The sequence below is a fragment of the Mustela nivalis genome, assembly GCF_964662115.1.
Source record: "Mustela nivalis genome assembly, chromosome: 5".
In the NCBI taxonomy this organism is placed as follows: domain Eukaryota; kingdom Metazoa; phylum Chordata; class Mammalia; order Carnivora; family Mustelidae; genus Mustela; species Mustela nivalis.
The window spans coordinates 95,461,959-95,476,500 of NC_139024.1; the positions used below are offsets into that span (position 1 = coordinate 95,461,959).

General features: G+C 36.7%; 1 long non-coding RNA gene across 2 annotated transcripts in view; it reads right to left on the bottom strand.

Moving 5' to 3' along the window:
* Positions 1-6,250: 6,250 nt before the first annotated feature.
* LOC309864347 overlaps positions 6,251-14,542 on the bottom strand; it is a 53,159-nt gene continuing 44,867 nt past the window's right edge. For both annotated transcript variants that reach the window (XR_014311468.1, XR_014311469.1), the window contains exons 3-7: positions 13,555-13,672; positions 13,154-13,210; positions 12,550-12,665; positions 11,120-11,215; positions 6,251-6,301 (exon numbers count right to left, since the gene is read on the bottom strand). This is a non-coding gene — a long non-coding RNA (uncharacterized lncRNA). The remainder of the gene's footprint in view (positions 6,302-11,119; positions 11,216-12,549; positions 12,666-13,153; positions 13,211-13,554; positions 13,673-14,542) is intronic.

A 14,542-nucleotide genomic window follows, 5' to 3' on the forward strand; every position in this document is an offset into this window, starting at 1 on the left:
CTGTAACATGATATACAGCTTAAAAAGATATGACTAAATGTCTGAAATTTTAGGAGAAAGCAAGATTAATTCTAAGTTATTAGGTAAGATTTAATATAAGTTATTTTTAAGAATAAATAGGAGGTCCAATCCTGGGAGGAATGATTGAGACATTATCCTTGAGAACAAAATTTAAGGTAGTGCTAAATAATTTAGTAAACTAGATAAAAAATATTATAATATATATTTTTTAAAAAACAACTTGCCAAACTATGGCCCATGGGGTTCTCACCTGCTTTTTTAAGTCAGGTTTTATTGGGCTTTTGACTAGTGAGAATGAGAGGAAGGGTATCTGGAATGAGAAAACACTCAAAGCTCTGGGAATGGAATGTGAGATGTTTAAGAATGATAAATAGTCTTGTGAAGTTAAAAAGAGTATCTGGGGGCACCTGGGTGGCTCAGTGGGTTAAAGCCTCTGCCTTCGGCTCAGGTCATGATCCCAGGGTCCTGGGATCGAGCCCCACATCAGGCTCTCTGCTCTGCGGAGAGCCTGCTTCCTCCTCTCTCTCTCTTTGCCTGCCTCTCTGCCTACTTGTGATCTGTCAAATAAATAAATTTAAAAAAAAAAAGAGTATCTGAACAGAAGTGTCTGGGTTTTGTTTGTTTGTTTGCTTAGGTTTTTTTGTTTTTGTTTTTGTTTTTTTTTTTTAATGTGAAATTCTGGATCACAGAGACATTTCCCTGTCTTTTTAAGTTCCTAGGCTACAGAAAGCAAAGAATTAGATTATTTGATCTGGAAATGTTTGGGAGTAATTTGAATACATAATCTTTAATATGATTTGTTGAATTGAATAGTTTCTTTACTATTTTGAGAAACATAGAAGAAATGAGAGAGAATAGAGAAGGAAGGGAGATATTGGAAAGAAATGTAGAAAAGGTGAAGAACACTCACTGTGCAAGTTTGCTAGTCTGTCATGCATGAAACTTCCGTAACTGATGTAAATAAATGAAGAAATTGTAGAAACCATAGATGCACGAGCACAAGGGGATATATATAATAAGACCATAGAGAGGTGGAAAATGTTGAAATTTTCCTTTCTGAAATGAAATTCAGTATCTATTTTGGATTTTTTTTTTAATTCCACTTTACTAAGGAATGATTGACAAAATGTGTATATATTTAGGTTGTACAATCTGATTTTTTGAGTGTATGTGATGATTTAATATATATATAAATTTCTACAATCAAGCTAATTAATACACACTACAAAGCTACCATTGTGTGTGTGTGTGTGCTGAAAACAGTTAAGATTTGCTCTCTTAACAAATTTTAAATATACAGTACAGTATTGTTAACAATTATCAATATGCTGTATTTTAGATCTCCAAAACTTACTCATCTTATAATAAAAGTTTGTGTCTTTTGACCAGTATCTCCCCTCTTCCCTGGCCCTGGCAACCGCTGTTCTATTCTCTGTTTCTATGAAGCCATACACAGAAATGCAAATACTGCTTGATTCTATGTGAAATCTTAAATAGTCTGTATAAATTTTGAAGGAAAAAATACCTATGATGGTAGAGATTGATTGGAACACATACTATAAGAATAGTGGAGAATATTGGAAAGGATAAGCGATTTGAAGCATATGTAAAACTTGCAGAAAAACAGACCAGCTAATATTCAGAGGCATGAAGATTACCGAAAGTGATATGTATTGGTCCTGTACCATATAAAGAACATGATAGTAGTCTTTCTACTTTATATAAATGATAACATATATGTGTATGTGTAAATTGCTAATACATTCATGTGATTATATACCTGTATTCAATTTTTAGATTATTATTGGTTCTTGATAAAGCTCACCATTAAACTTCAGGGCCCATGGTGAATTAATTTTCAAAGTGGGGAATCTCTGGAGCTGGGCAGAAACCCTTAATAAAGTAGAAGCACTCAAATCTGCCAAGTCATCACTTACTGACTGCATACTAATGAGCTCCAAGAGAGCGTAGACTTCCCGTCTAACAACCTGAGCGTAGACACAATGTGATATGAGTATATCCATATAAGTGGATATATCATATATGAATGCATATATTCAAATGAGTGGGTCACGCATCTCCACTAACCTATTGTGTGGCCTTCACTAGGTCTGTCGATGGCTGATATGCTTTCCTTTAAGACCGAAATAACTCTTACAATGAACTTCTAAGCAATGTCAAAGACACTAATGAAAGCAAGAGTTATCACCAAATCCCACTGAGTGCATCTCCATCCCCAGGAGTTTATAATAAAAAGTTGTCATCAAGTATAGCATCAAAAACACGAACTGCAGGCATAGCAGGAGAGTGTTTTCTTTTTCCAGGTTCATCATTATTTTTAGTCACAGCCTTGACTGAGAAACCAGTAAATATGAACCATCAAAATGAGAGAGAGGCAAAACAACAAAGTAAAAGATGCCTAGAGCAATAAACAGATTTTAATTCTTTTTTAAAAAGCATCCATCTCTCTAGCGTCTGTTTGTGATGGACGGTTTGAGAAAAGACCTCAGAATCCAGCAACATAACAATGTAGCATCCAGTAAACGAATGCATCCATCACCACCCCCACCCCCCACGCTGGCAGGGCTTTCCCCACTGAGCTTGCAGAATACTGCTCGGGGATATGGCCATGGGTCCCTTGGACAGAGTGGCCACTGGGGGTGGGGGTATCTCACTGCATTATTTGTTTGCTTTCCCTTCAGTTATGTGGAAGTTATCTACACCATCTCTTGAGGGTGCCCATACACATACTTACTTTTGCCATGACTATTACAAAATTCCTTTAGCAGTTTATATTTTCCATATTCAATTATATTTATCACCTTATGCCATGACAGCCTTATGATATAAGGGAGTTATCCACTATGATGACTGAAAACAAACACGTGCAAATTGAGAGGAAAAATAAATAAATATTGCATATCATGAGCAGGAAGTGAAAAATGTTCAGGTTCTAAACACAAATCTGGCCAAATCATATTCAGCCAACAATTGCTCATTTCACTGTGTGCTGCTGCTCACCCATGATCTTATTTCCTTTGGGCTCCATCCATCTCCCCCTCTCTACCACCTTAATGACATTATTCTCTTAAGAATAATCTTAACAGAATCTCTATTTTCACTTATTCACTCTTCAGTCAACTTCTCAAAAATGTGTGTGCTAGTCTTTCCTCTCCAACACTTTCACTTCTTCTTTCAAACTCTTTCTTCAGTTTTGACCAAATAAAAGTGATTGAGTCTATTCTTGGACAAAATTTCTTCCTTTAGGATTCTCTTCCTGACCTACTGTGTTCCCTTATGACTTCTGTATTCAGATATTAATAGAGTTCCTGTCACTTTCTTGGGTTCATCAGGCAGTCTAATGTCAAACTAAGTATCTGTCAGAGAATCTTGAAAAGCTACAAGCCTGCTGAGACCTGCATTTAAAATGTTATGTAATGCAGATTGCATGACTGGTACATCTTAGAACTGAGTCAGGCTGTAATGTGGACTGAATGTCCACTTTAGCAGAAGTGTCAGGCACTGGAGAAAAAAGACATCAGAGTTAATATTTACTATCCTTGAAGAACCATTCAATTCATTCATTCATTTGTTCATTTTTCCTTATTTTGGTTATTGTTTTTGTAGGCCTCTTCATCTCCCTCTCTTATCTACTAAAGTCTTAGAGTTAATGCTTTATAAAGTATTCATTCCAAGCTAGAAGAAAATAATTTACTGAGCCTTTTTGTCCAAAGGGCGAGCAACATTGTTTGTGCCATATATTTATCCATGAAAGGTTGAAGTGAATGATATAAATGGGAACAGTCTGGTGAAATATGGGTACAGAGACTCTGACAGCAATTAAGGTAATAACTCATGTACCTAGATATCACTTTTCATGTAACCTCAAGTATACTAAATAGAAAAGAGCCTGGAAGAAAGCAAATACAAGCAAACAAACAATTGCAATCATACAAAAAGAATGCCATGAGAACTATCTACTTGAAAATCAAACTTAATTATAAGGGATTTTTTCAAAAACTCTTAAAGTATATTTTTTATCTTTTTTATATAAAATTCATATACATAATACATACTTATATATATGCATATTATAAATCATGTACTATAATACACAATTACAAAAAGTTGGATTCTGTTCTGTATTAAAAAAGTAGTTTAAAAGTGTGGGAAAGATTTGACTTCTATAGGGGGCCCACCAACTTCACATCAACTCTGATAACGGACAAAGAAAAAACTACAGAACGTAGTTTTAAAAATTAAACATAGCATAGCGTTCTTGCTCCTTTTCAATTGAGACAAATGGCAAAATATCATAGAGCAGAATTTATCTGTTAGCTTTTCCTACATAACAAACCACTCCAAAATCCAGTGGTTAAAAATAGCCACAATTTACTTAGCTCACAATGCTGCTGGGCACTCTTCCAGGTCTGTTCAGGCTTCTCTGACCACCACTGGGTTAGTTCACATGTCTGGAGGCAGCTGGTATGGGCTCCTGGGCTGGCTAGTCCCAGGAGGCCTCATTCACAGATGCAGTGGTTGGGGCAACAAGCAGGACTGAGCCAGAGGTTTTTCATCATCTAGTAGGTGAGCTGAGTTACCCAAATGGTGCCATTTTTTTTTCCAATAGCAGCAAGAAAAGAAGCTGCAAAGCCTCTTATGGTTTGGGTTTTGACTGGTACAATTACTGCTAGTTTCTGTTGATGAAAGCAAATATTGAAGCCTCCTTTGATTTAAGGAGTGAAGAAACCAATTCTATATCTTTTGGAACAGCTTCCAAGTATTCCAAGTATTCTGGTGGCTATCACTCTCAATATACTACATAAAGAATAGTAAAATCATAGAAATTCAAAATGGTATCAAACCGAAAAAAAAAACAGACAAGAAAAATTTGTGTATTAAGCTATTTACACATTTTTTGAGTGCTCTGATAATTTTTTTTTGTTTTAACATCTTAATTTAATTTTGTTTTTTCCAGTGTTCCAAGATTTATTGTTTATGCACCACACTCAGTGTTCCATGCAATATATGCCCTCCTTAATACCCACCACCAGGCTCACCCATCCCCCCCCCAAAACCCTTAGTTTGTTTCTCAGTCCACAGTCTCTCATGCTTCGCCTCTCCCTCCAATCTACCCCAATTTGCTTTTTCTTTCTTTTTCCTAATGTCCTCCGTGTTATTCTTTATGCTCCACAAGTAAGTGAAACCATATGATAATTGACTCAGTCTGCTTGACTTATTTCACTCAGCATAATCTCCTCCAGTCCTGTCCATGTTGATACAAAAGTTGGGTATTCATGCTTTCTGATGGCTGTGTAATATTCCATTGTATATATGGACCACATCTCCTTTATCCATTCTGTCTGTTGAAGGACATCTCAGCTCTTTTCACAGTTTGGTGATTGTGGAAATTACTGCTATGAACATTGGGGTACATTTTTCAAAAAAAATAGCAGATAATTTTGAGATTTAAAGAATACCTTAGCTATTGTTATAGCTATTATGAAGCTAGTGAGTACCATGATTCTTTATAAGTGATACAGTTTTCACTAACAGGCTGGTACTGTTATCATCTTAAAAAAAAAAAAAACAGTAATGTAGTAATCCATGGCATTACTCAATAAATGAGGTAAATAATTTTTTCATGTCAAGCATATGCAAAGTTCTGTGTTTAATATCAGGTCCAAAATGGTAAATAAAACATTCCAAGTCTCAATCCTCTTGGACCATGCAGTCTACTGGGTGAGATAGATGATAAAACAAAGAAATAAGCTCCTGCCTGCCATCAGCAAAGACTGTTATAATGAAAACAAGAAGGTTCTGGTGTAGAAATTCAAAGGAAGGGGATGATATCTTTACATAAAGTGTTCCAGATAGCATGTCTGAGGAAATCCCATGGTAGCTGTAATTAATGTTGCTTTAAAAATACTGTGGCTATATGAATATTAGAGTTATTGGTGACCACAAAAATGATGTAATCAACTCCTCCACCTTAGCTGAAAAATAACTGGAGTCCAGACAAGAGGCATAGTCTGTTCACATCTCCATAGTAGAAGGGGGATGACTGGGGAGCAGGCCTTGTTTAGCATGTACCTTTACTCTCTGTAGGTGAATGTGCCCTTTCCTCCTTTATTCTCAAAGGCAATTCTGCAAAAGTCTTTGATATCCATTTGTGAGCTCAATAAATCCTGGCACAACAGTCAAGAATACTGATTTCAGGGATTTTGCAGGCTCTACTCCTCTTGTGGCAAGTGCAGGCTGAAACAATATGGTGAGGGATCTGCAAGAAAGCATAGCAGTTAAAGACTTCAGTCTAGAAGGCATTCTGACCTGGTTAAATCCAGCCCTACAGTTAAATAAAATTAAATCCAGCTCAATCCAGCAGCTACCTGGTCTCAGGCCTCTTTGTGCCTTGGTTTCCTTATCTGTACAATGGGAGTAAGAACACTGATTCTTAATTCATAGGATTAGTAGCAACTGCAAAGCTCTTAAACAGTGCATGACCCTTAGTACATCTCCAATAAACACCAGCAATTATTATTCTAATGTTCATTCATGAGGCATTAGGCAGGAACCCTGATACCCTTTTGTAGCAATCTAACTGGGAGAAAAGAAATGAATGAACTAATGGAGGGATTAGAACTGAAGAAGTTCTGACATTTCAAAATAATATCACGGAGCATATTGCCAAAATTTTTTTCCTTCATTTTCAGTGAGTATAATAATAATAATTATAGTAATAATAATAATTATTATTATTATGCTTTTGTTTCATAAGTTCCTAATTGAAACTTCAGGAGTTACAAACAAGATTTAAGCTAACGAAGATGCTTCCTTTATTTCCCTTTTCCTAGTGTCTTACCATGTTTACTCTTCCAAATGCTGCAGGACATTCATTGTAGACATAATAATTATATACAAAACTACCAACAAACATTGTTGTCAAAACTCTGTAAGAACTGAGTGACTGATGCCTGTCATTAATTCATATGATGATCGAGATGAGGACATTTTGGAAGCCATATGGAGGTGGGTGCAGTTCATGTATCCTCCTTTCTACCCTACACACTCTCAGAAACTGCAAATGTCCTTACTGTATGTGAATGCTTGGGAGCTGTCACAAGCACATATTCAGATGTTATAATATTTTAGATTTATGTTAATATGTCACAGGGTTAACATGAGAAGTCAGGAAGTGCCATTCATATAGGACTTTGGTAACAACTTCTTTCACCCCACCACACGTCTTGTCACATTCCATGCTGTTCTGGAACTGGCTTATGTTGCCACCTGATCTTAACACTCCAGATTATCATCAGATTCCTCTTCAAGAGTTCCCGACATTCCTTGATTTCTGGGTTGTGCAGTCCATGTCTGGTTAATCACAACATGTATCTTCAAAAGCCTCCAGTCAATTTTGATTACCATCTGCTGCACATTTGAAAGTCATTCCTGGAATGGAGTGGCCAGACTGACATGTGTTATACCAAAACCTTCATGTCAAAGTGGAAAAGCCAGTTTTGAGAAACTTAATTGAAAAGCATTCTTTTAAAGGGACATTACCGTTGGCTACATACAGCCATCATTTTAATTCATTTTTCTCTTTGTTCTTTTTATTAGTTTTTATTTCTTCTTGGAACTCTCAACCAACCATGTTTTCTTTATAAAATTTCTAGATATCAAGAGATTACATTGATAAAATAAATGATTCTCTAGTATCACTGGGAAGTTGTTAAGACCCAACAATACAAAGAGTTTGAAAGGGAGGGAATCTAAATGTTTGAAGAACATAGTGAGACTTTCTGAATTTATCTATCTCTTCCTAAAAAAGGAAAAAAAAAGACCCACTATCATTTAGTTAGTCGTTAATTGACATTGTACTGGGTGAGGTAGGAGACATCCACCTTCCATTCAAATTATTCTCATCTTAGAGATAATGCTTCTCACAGCTTGAATGACTAGTACATCTATGGTATAATAATGAATTATTATCACAGTTATTTATGCAATTTGTCCCAGCCTCTGTCACCCTTGTCATTACCACCCTCATCAGTGTCATCCTGTCAAACAGAAAGCCCTAAAACATTATTTCTTATGATCATTATCTTAGTCCATTCAGGCTGACAAAATACCATAGACTGAGTAGCTTATAAGCAACAGAAGTTTATTTCTCACAGTTTTGGAGGCTGGATGTTCAGTGTTAGGATTTGGCCAGCACAGTCAGGGGATGAGGACTCTCTTCAGGCTCACAAACTTATTGTATCTTTGGAAGGCAGAAGGGGCTAGGAAGCTCCCTGGGGTCTCTTTTATAAGAACATTAATTCCACTCATGAATGCTCCCTCCTCATGACCTAAACTCCTCCGAAAGGCCTCACTTCATAATAACATCACATTGGGCATTAGGATTGCAACAGCTTAGTTTTGGCAGATACAAACATTGAAGATCATGGCCACTCTCCTCCTCCAAGTTTTATTTTGGTACTTCTATATATGATCACTGTTATAAATCTGGGGGATCACATAGAAATATATACAGTAATTTGTGTTCTTAAAGAACTCCCAATCCTAACTGAAAGGAGAAAATCTGTTCAAACAAATCAGTGCCAACAACAACAAAAGCTGCCTAATGAGCACTGAAACAGAAAACATCTGTATGGAAGAGAGAAATGTCTCTAGCAATCCATTGTAATGGACTTTGAAGATTTTCTTTTTGGGTCTTTTTCTCCATAATTCCAGTATATTTACTGAATATCTATTATATGCTAAACTCTGAGCAGAGTTCCAGCCCTTCCCACCTTCTGACAACACACTTTCCTGCAAGTCACTTAGAGCCTTGGGGAAGTTGAGCTCACCTAATGAAGTGAAAATTAACATAACTTCACAGTGTAGTGAGAGGGCTGCTCTGGGATATTTACAGAATGAGTAGGGTGGAGAAGTAGTCTATAGGGACTGACAAAGGTTCTTTTTTCCCATGAAGACCAAAGTCCCAAGAACAGTTACCTAGAATAACAATTTCCTCCTTAATCTTAGCAGACACCCCCAATCTATAAGATTTTAGAATATAGCAGGTAAAGGGATTGAATGCAATACATTTCTATGAACTTCTTCAGGTTGATGGGATTTCTGGTTTTCTCTTTTGACATCTCTTCAAAAGCATTCCTCCAAGTCTTACAAGTAGGAATTTTGTTCAAAGGCTAAACCAACTACTCATACCTTTGGGGGTTATGTCAAAATAATAATATTGATTTGCTTCCTTCACTCTTCCTTGAAGTGAGATAGAGAAATAGGTTGTTGGTTTATGCCTAATCCCCATAGTCTTTATGTGAATAAAACCATGTCACAAACTTCTCTGTTGGCCTTCTCTACCAGAATGGAAATCTAAGGTTTAATTTTCACTGGAAAATTTTGTTTCATTTAGTTGAAGTAAGAGGAATAATCAGGAATGATTCAACAATGATGTCCTGTATTTTAAAACGCTTAACTTCTCCTTTTTGGGGTGGAAAGGAGATTACTCAAGACTTAGGATTTTCCTAATGCACTTAAATACATATGTAGCTATTAGCAAAATATTAGAACACAGTTCATATCACCACTACTTCTTTTTAAAGGGATTACCTACTTCAGCATTCTAAAAAGCCAAATCAAATATTTTATGGAATAAGGAAGGTGGGATTCTAAAAATAATTAAACATCTAAATTGTCAATCAAGTATACATTAAAAGAGCAAAAAGAAGTAGGAATTTTACAGAAATGTGATGCTTTGCCAAGTTTGTCTAATCATAAACCACAAATTGCTAGTTTTATTTAAAATAAGCCCTGGTCTATGAGGCTTGGCTTCAAAAGTGTTTTGTTTTGAATTTATTATAATTTATCTCATTTTGTCATTTTATGACACATTTTCCCAAAGGATACCAAGATTTTTAACTAAACCTGAGAGAAATGGCAAAATAGCATGATAATTGGTATTAAATGGATCATTTGTTAAAGCACTCTGCTATTCTAGTTCATCTCTCTCCAGGTTCTTTCTTTTTTTCGTACTCCCAAATGATGCCAATTATCTAAAACCCGGAATAATAATTTATTAACCTTCACTTGTCACCTTATTAACTCAGTCCTTCCATTCTTTTTTTCTAAACCCTGCATCATACAGTTATTTTGCATCAAGCAATACTTTTGATTATAAATAATTACAGTCTGTAAAACCATCTATCAATGTCCATTACTTCAGGTGGAACCAAAATCCAATTTTTATTTCTGCAGAGCCTTTAAACATTTTTTTTTTTCTGTCCTCTTTTTGGCCTCTCAGAAGGAGTAGCTTTTTTTCTCCTTAGATTACTGCAGAGATTCAAGTGACTTTTATATGAGGTTTGGGAGAAAGTTCAGGTCTACTTTGCATAGAACCTTCCTGGCCTCATTTCTGCCATGTCCCTCACAATCTGGCTTTGCCTACCTAAAACAGTATTCTATGTTTACAGAACATCTTCCTTTCAGAGGCTGTTTTTAAAAAGGTGCTTAATTCTCCCTACAGACCTATTAGAGCTCTGTGCCTCAGGTAGACATATTAAAATAATGACTACTTGAGGCACATTTTGAAAATAAGTGGTTTCCTAGTTAGTGTGAAAAGTGAAAGAGAGTTAAAACTCATTGACCAAAGAAGATATGAATATTACACTTATTCTCCCTTTTCTGTAGCTAGTCTATGGAAACATAACCACATGGATCTCCTTGGAATAAAAGCCTTTCTACCCAGTACAAAGTGGGGGGGCTCTTTCAGTGTTCCAACATTTATAGTCTATACACAGAACAATTGTTTTTCCTGAGTGTCTGGTATCCATCAATGACTAGTTCACAGGTTGATTAATGCAGTGCCAGTCACTCCCAAAGTACTTGGCATTCCTGCTTTTAGATATCCAGATCCATTGACTCCATAGGCTTACTTAGAGTTCACAAATTTGTCCTTGGTTTGGATTTGGGAAACAATTTAGTCACCACATAAGTGACTCCAAACTTCCAATTCTCAAAGGAAAGATTTCTAGACAGGAAAAACTTCATAACCTATCATCTTGGGAAACCATGGGAAAGTTGTAAAAAGCCTCACCAACTTCTCTTTGCCACTGTGCTTTTTTGACACTGATGGGCTCACTGAAGGATGTTGGAATTCAGTTAAATTCTCACAGTAGCCTTGGCTGCCAACCTAGGTTAGTCAAGACAGTAGGACAGATGGTAAGCATATTAGCATTGGCTATTTGTAAGTAATATCCTCCAGTGTTAAGTATGAAGAGGTTCTCTTTGGGAGGAATTCTGATTACACAGATGAGGAATTAAACTTTATAATAAAGTACATCATGGAGTTGAGGTTTTATTCCAGATTTACAGGGCTCTAAAATTAGACCTATTATGCTTATACTTTAATGCCTCCTTATCAGCTTCCTAGGGCTGCCATAACAAAGTGCTTAAAAAAAAAAAATTGTAGCTTGAGGGGGACCTGGGTGGTTTGTTGGTTAAGCATCTGCCTTCAGTTTAGGTCATGATCCCAGGATCCCAGGATTCCGGGATCCTGGGATAGAGCCCCCCACTGGGCTTCCTGCTGCTCAGTGGAGAGCCTGTTTCTCCCTCTTCTTCTGCCTGCAGCTCCCTCTGCTTGTGAGCTTGCTCTCTCTCCCTCTCCTGTCAAATAAATTAGTTAATTAATTAAAAAAAATTGTAGCTTTAAACAAGAAATTATTGTCTTGCAGTTCTCCAAACTAAAAGGCTGAAATCAAGGTTTTGGCGGGGTCATGCTTCTTTTTGAAGCCGTAGGGAAGAATCTTTCCTTGCTGCTGCTGCTTCTTCTTCTTTTTAAGATTTATTTATTTATTTGACAGAGAGAGAAACAGTGAGAGAGGGAACACAGCTGGGGGTTTAAGGGAAGGAGAAGCAGACTTCCTGCTGTGCAGGGAACCCTATGCGGGACTCAATCGCAGGACTCTGGGATCATGACCTGAGCCAAAGGCAGACACTTAATGACTGAGCCACCCAGGCGCCCTTTCCTTGCTTCTTCTAACTTCTGGTTTCTGTCAGCAATCCTTGGATTTCCTTGGTTTTCAGAAGCATCACTTCCAGTCTCTGCTTCCATTGTCACATAGCTGTTTCTCCCTGTGTCTTTTCTAGACAGGTGTTTCTAGAACACCCGTCATATTGGATTAGGGTTCACTTTACTCCAAGATGACTTCATCTTAACTAATTATAACTTAATGACACTACATCCAAATAGGTCAAATTTCTGAGTACTAGGGGTTAGGACTTGAACATATCTTTTTAGAAGACACAATTCAACCCATAACTGCTCCAATGTACTAAAGCAATGTCTTCAAAACTAACCTCGAGTCTGTTAAAAGACCTTCTTGGCCCCAGGAGAGTTTGAGTTTGAGAAAAAGAGACAGAGAGGTATTTCACTCCATGTCACCTAGCTCATCACTATATCTAAATACTAAAAATGCTAAATACTAAAAACATGCTTACTTAAAGCTAAATCAAATGTTTACTTACTTGAGTTTTAAATACTGTATCATATTATTCCTGGGTTATTTCAAAAGTGTTATCATGGTCGCCCAGCAGTCAGCAATCAGGGTTTATGTTTCTTTGAATCCTCTATGCCACTTAACCTAAAACAAAATAGAAGCACTGTTCATATTTATGGATTTGAATTGCTTTTCATTATATTGAATTTTCAAAGAGGAAAAAGGTAGAACAATGGGGCATTATCTGTGGATGACCCCTCCACTTCTGCAGATATATCTCCTGGCCACAGGGTATTGATGCTACACGTCTTACAGAGTCTGGATGAGTCTATGTTCAGAAGGGAGCAATGCTGCACCTTCCAGCTGAGCCAGAGAAGGACACTGGGTATACAGTCCCATGAGATTAAGTCAGTCCACTTGGCCCAGCCTGGAGGAATCTTTAGTCATAATATACAAAGAAAAGAAATTCTGATACTATTAGGTATTGGGTTTCTCCAGAGGAACAGAAACAATAGAAAATTTTATATATGCATATATAATAAATATATGAGATCTCATATATATGAGATTTATCATAAGGAATTGGCTTCTGTGATTATGGAAGCTGGAAAGTAAATACCACAATGTGTCACCTGCAAGCCAGAGATGAAGGAGAGCTGGTGGTATAGTCCAACTCCAAATTCAAAGGCCTGAGAAAAAAGAAAACTGATGTTGTAAATTCTAGTCCAAATTCAGTAGCTATATGTCTCAGCTCAGACACAATCAGGCCGAAAGAAAGCAGATTTGCACTTCCTCTTCTTTGTCCTTTTCAGGCCCTTAACAGATTAGATGATGCCCACATATATTACTGAGGGCATTCTGCTTTACTTAGTCTACTGATTTGAATGTTAATCCCATCCAAAGACACTCTCACAGATGCACCCAGAAATGATGTCTAATCTATTATCAGGACACCTTGTAGTCCAGTGACACTGACATATAAAATTACCTTCCATGCAGACTGTTGTTGAACAAAATGCTCTTACATATTTACCAGTTATTTAGGAGATATATTTCCTCTTCCCTCTCTGCATTCGGTCCCTGATTTCCCAGGCCAGGTTTGGTGGAAGTGAAAGCAGAGAACCCTGTGTTGTCAACATGGGAAACAATTTCTGAGGGTAAAGAAGCACATTTTCCCTCAAATCATTAATACTTCCACCCCATCCATCTTTTTTTCTTTCATTGACCTCTAAGTCTCCAAACGTAACCCAGAATTTTATTTCAGAAATAACTGAAAGTTACAGACAATATATTGTAATTGAGAAAAACAGAGAGCTAAGAATTCAGATAAACCCATATTTTCATTCCAAATCTGCTTCTCATTCCCCAGGAGGTCTGAGGGCATGGCTTGACCTCTATGAGCTACCAACACTTACATGTAGTATCAGGAAATTAATAAATTCTTAAAGACTTATTTTGAGTAACTAATGAGATAACAAATTGACACATTGAAAAAAGGCTCATCACCATACCCCTAGTATGTAGGAATGGAAATTTGAAGTCAGTGTTTATTTAATTACTTAGCCCATGTTCTGAAACTTAGCCTATAGTCAGCAAATTACAACCAGTAGGTCAAACCCAGGCAACTGCTTTTATTTATTCATTTATTTATTTTGCTTTCTTTTATACATAAAGTTTCATTGGAACAGTTCCATGCCCATATTTTAGAATATATTACTTGCCCCTTTTTTAAAAGTTTTTTTTTTGTTGTTGTTTATTTTTTTGTCAGAAAGAGAGAGAGCACAAGCAGGAGAGAGAAGCAAGCTCCCCACCCAGCAAAATGTCTGATGTAGAACTCTATCCCAGGACCCCAGGATCATGACCTGAGCTGAAAGCAGAAGCTTAATCCCACTAAGCCACCCAGGCATCCCATTTACCACTTTTATAAAAGGTGAATTGAATAATTATGACACAGACAAAAACTTAAAATATTTTTATTATATCACAAGTTTGCTAACTCCTGATCTAAGCAATCTTATTAT